The 5000-nt window shown below is 41.5% G+C and overlaps 1 protein-coding gene across 6 annotated transcripts in view; it reads right to left on the bottom strand.

Moving 5' to 3' along the window:
- LOC123507357 (cyclic nucleotide-gated cation channel alpha-3-like) overlaps positions 1-5000 on the bottom strand; it is a 129389-nt gene that overhangs the window by 41774 nt on the left and 82615 nt on the right. The gene's annotated exons all lie outside the window — the stretch shown is intronic.

Raw genomic sequence — 5000 nt, 5'->3', positions numbered from 1 at the left:
TTCTATAGCTATGTTTCCCTGTATGTTAACGGCGATTTCTTGTCTTGTTAATAATTGTCATTCATGGATCTCTTAAGGATCGGGGTGATGAACGGGCTCACTATATTTTCAGTGCTTACAGTCTTCGTTTTAACTGGAAAGTGTGGTTGGAATAATAGATTAAATTCGTGGAAAAATCAATCAAAGGACTTATTAGGACAGGTACACTGTAGAACACTTGTCCAATCAATCTGTTCTAGATCAGCTTAAAATTATTTAATGTTGAATCAGTAATAATTCTTTTTTCAACATAGGCCGAAGAATTATCATATATAAGCTTGAATTATGATGAAATTTGGTGATGATCTGATGTATCTGTGTTAATTATATAGTTACCAATATCTAATTCAGGCAGAATTGCCTAGATTTTTTTCTCTTTGATATAGCCTATAGCGCCTGTAGGCATACTTGAAGATTATATGTGGGAAGCGGTGTTCAGCTTCCGCTCATTAGTGACGTCAGGCAGTTTTACTTATAGTGGTACCCATATTAGGGCCCATATCACCACCCAAGCACATCTTTGGTGTAACCACCTAGAACCTGGGTACCATGGTGACATGTAGGTAATTTTAAACCACTCGACAAGTAGCATAGCTTCAAAGTGGTATGTGGTGGGAACATTAGTGCTTTCTTATTCACTCTAGTATTGTGAATATCAATGCTTTTAATGAACGTCTCTAAATTCGAAAATCTATCAACAATTATTGTAGCATGGTAAGAATCTGAAATATAAACCGCTATTCCTTCACCGTACGTGTTAATACAGCTGGAAAACATTTTGTAGCCTGGCAATTGGTGAAGAGGTTCAAGAGGAAAGCTTAATGTTATTTCTGTAAGACCAACAATACCGTTTTTAATATTTAAATAACTTATTACTATACTATCAACAAAAGATTGCAAATTCATAAGAATTGGCCTAATATTTAAGATAAGAATTTCAAGCACATTTTTAATTGGTAAAAATTATCGTCTAGGTAAATGTATTGAGATATAAGAAATTTAATGAACCTACATTATAAAAAGAGATTCTCTACATTCAAATCACTGTTGTATTTATCGTCACTCACAAATGTGTCAAGGCCCACCATATATTCTACATTAGATCCCACTTCGTTGTTTGATCTGATAAACAACACAGTTGGTTAATTAGATATATGCGGCTACTGTAACAATAGCTGCACCGCAGTAGTACTGGTAGGGGCGTTAATGATAATGGTAGGTACGTATTGGTAAGTAGAAATAGTAGTAATAGTAGTAGTAGTAGTGGTAGTAGTAGTAGTAGTAGTTGTTGTTGTAGTAGTAGTAGTAGTTGTAGTAATAGTAGTAGTAGTAGTAGTAGTAGTAGTGGTGGTGGTAGTAGTAATATGGTGGTAGCAGCAGCAGCAGCAGCGGCGGCAGCGGCAACGGCGGCGGCGGCGGCGGCAGTGGTGGTGGTGGTGGTGGTGGTGGTGGTGGTGGTGGTGGTGGTGGTGGTGGTGGTGGTGGTGGCACCACCACCACCGGTGGTGGTGGTGGTGGTGGTGGTGGTGGTGGTGGTGGTGGTGGTGGTGGTGACGGCGGCGGCGGCGGCGGCGGCGGCGGCGGTGGTGGTGGTGGTGGTGGTGGTGGTGGTGGTGGTGGTGGTGGTGGTGGTGGCGGCGGCGGCGGCGGCGGCGGCGGCGGCGGCACCCGGTGGTGGTGGTGGTGGTGGTGGTGGTGGTGGTGGTGGTGGTGGTGGTGGTGGTGGTGGTGGTGGTGGTGGTGGTGGTGGTGGTGGTGAGTGGTGGTGAGTGGTGGTGGTGGTGGTGGTGGTGGTGGTGGTGGTAATGGTGGTGGTGGTGGTGTGGTGGTGGTGGTGTGGTGGTGGTGTGTGGTGTGCGGCAGCAGCGGCAGCAGCAGCTGTGGTGGTGGTTGGTTGTGTGGTGGTGGTGGTGGTGGTGGTGGTGGTGGTGGTGGTGGTGGGTGGCAGTGGTGGTGGTGGTGGTGGTGGTGGTGGTGGTGGTGGTGGTGGTGTGGTGGTGGTGGTGGTGGTGGTGGTGGTGGTGGTGGTGGTGGTGGTGATGGTGGTGGTGGTGATGGTGGTGATGGTGGTGGTGGTGATTGTGGTGGTGGTAATGGTGGTGGTGGTGGTGGTGTGGTGGTGGTGGTAATGGTGGTGGTGGTGGTGGTGGTGGTGTGGTGGTGGTGTAATGGCTGTGTGGTGGTGTGGTGGTGGTGTGGTGGTGGTGGTGGTGGTGGTGGTGGTGGTGGTGGTAGTAGTAGTAGTAGTAGTAATAGTAGCTGTAGTAGTAGCGATAGAGATATTAGTGGTATCTGTAATTATGATTAGTGGTAGTATTAGTAATAGTGATATTAATGGTAGCAGTAGTTGTGGTGGCAGTAAAAGCAATTGTATTGATATTAGTAGTGGTGACATTAATAGTTGTGCGGTAGTAGTAGTAATGGTAATGATAGTTGTTATAGCAGCAGAAGTTAGAAACATAGTAACAATTATAACAGTAACACCGGAACAACAAAAAACATTTGTGATTAATATCGAAGTGAAGGTTATCTTGCGAGTATAAATGATAGTTAGATAGAAGTGTGGTATCAAACACAAATATAGGTTGTAACTGAATTTGACTAATCTATTTCTTCTTGCGCTCTCTGAGATTTTTGAGGTCGTCCCGAGGTAGTGTGCCAGTAAGCAGATTTCATCTTGTCGACACTGATCCTGCTAAACAACCAATATGCACCACCAACACCACCATCAGCAGAACTATCAGCTCCTTAAGCTGCTGTGTTAGTCAAGGAAGCTCTTATAGGATTGAACCAGACATTCACAAGATTCGCAGCTCCCTCCAATGTTCAAACCACAGCACAGCTTACTGTCATTCCCTTATCAAGGACCACTAGTCGTTGATCCAGCAACGGTGTGGGCCGAGACAGGGATGATGATCGTTGACCACTTCCCCCATCACTATTATCCGAAGCTAAACCAGCACCAGTGTGGGGTGAAACAGCAGCAGGCGCTAAGGATGAATATTGTTGACTATTTTTTTTTCTTTTATTATCAGTCATGTATTCCTGAAAAAATGCAATTTTACACTCTTCTCTCGCTTTCTTCATGAGCAAAAACTACTTCGTCTTGATCTTCATTGAAGCGTGACAAAGCTCGTCATTTAAGATCATTCCTGTGTCCTTAAGTTTTCTGACATTCCGCATTATAGCCTCATGGTCAAAGATTTTTTCAAAGCGGACGACAACTGCCCGAGGGCGGAAAGATGTAGCTGGAACCACCCTGTGAGCAAGCTCAAGACTAACCGATGATGGTTGAAGTTTTTCTTGCATTATTTTGCTCACTTTTTCTGCAGTTTGTTCCCAGGTTTCCCCTCTCGGTTGCTCTTAAAATCCGATAATTCTTAATTTGTTATGTTTGCTGTAGTCCTCTTGGTAGTTAACTCTGTTCTAATTCACCTGCTTTTGATTAGAGTTCTTCAATAATCACTTGTTTGTCATGATCTGATTTACGGAGCTACCTTACCTCATTCTTTAAGTCTGACAATTCAGCTTGGGAGAATTCGATTTTTTTTTTTTTTTTTTTTGTCAAACTGAACATTCTGCCTTCTACAAGATCCGTAGCGGAAAGAAAACTGCTCTATTGAGATTTGAGTAACATCTTGACGGCTTCTGGATCCATGAGAACAGTCACTTGCTAGCTGATATACTGAGTTGGTGGAGCACGAGGAGTAGGGACGTCTGATCGCTCTGAAATCTTAGCAATGTGTGTGTGTGTGTGTGTGTGTGTGTGTGTGTGTGTGTGTGTGTGTGTGTGTGTGTGTGTGTGTGTAATTCACTGTTTGATCTGCTGCAGTCTCTGACAGACAGCCAGACGTTACCCTACAACACACACACACACACACACACACACACACACACACACACACACACACACACACACTTGTTTATGAAAGACAAGGACATACACACTCTACACTCAAACTTGACCTCAGAACTACATTTAATAAATCAATGGATAAAACATAACAAACTAACGCTCAATATAAGTAAAACTAATTATATTTTTTTCCAAAATCGGTCAGTAAAAAATCATATCCAACCAATACTTCTTGAAGGTCAAACTCTGCAATGTATCACTCAAATAAAATTTCTAGGTGTATTTATTGATGATAACCTTAATTGGAATATTCATATTGATAATGTATGCATGAAACTGTCTAGGATGTGTGGGATATTGTACAAGATACGGAATCAACTCACAAATGAAGCCCTACTGAGTATTTACTATACACTCTGCTAACCTTATTTTATTTATTGTGTCTCAGTTTGGGCCTGCACTTGGCCGTCTTTCATAAGTAGATTAAAGATAATTAAAAAAAATTTTGCGATGTATATTTTTATGGGTAAATTCGACTCAACATCCACAGTTTTTCTAATCATAAACTATTGAATTTCTTCGATATTCATAAGTGTTTTGTCCTTTTCTCCATCTTCAAATTCATTAAAAGATATCCAAATAATAACCTATTTAAATGTGTAGATTCACCGTATGCAACAAGAGGTGGGAACTTGAATTTGGAGTGCCCGCAATTCCGCACACAGTTATTCAAGCACAGCATATTTTACTTTGGTCCACAGCTATGGAATTCCTTGCCTCCTAATATAAAAGATATTACTAGTATCAGTTACTTTCAGTTTAAAAGAAAAACCAAAGAACATTTCCTTAGATGTTTATAACTAGCAGCTTGCAGTCCATCATTTATTTGTATTGTATGATAAATTTACTTTAAAGCTGGATATAAATTATTCAGGAAGTATATATATACATATATGTGTATGTACGCACAAGTATTTATATAAGTAATGTGTTCGTATGTATGTATAGTGTGAACGTGATTGGGTGAAATATGACTTATTCTTGTATTTCTATAAATATATTGCCAAGTGAAGTCTTCCAACAGAATCACCACATAGTTTAATAA

This window comes from Portunus trituberculatus, chromosome 22, assembly GCF_017591435.1.
Source record: "Portunus trituberculatus isolate SZX2019 chromosome 22, ASM1759143v1, whole genome shotgun sequence".
Lineage (NCBI taxonomy): Eukaryota > Metazoa > Arthropoda > Malacostraca > Decapoda > Portunidae > Portunus > Portunus trituberculatus.
The sequence above is the reverse complement of the archived record's forward strand: the minus strand, read 5'-3'. Positions and strand labels throughout refer to the sequence as shown.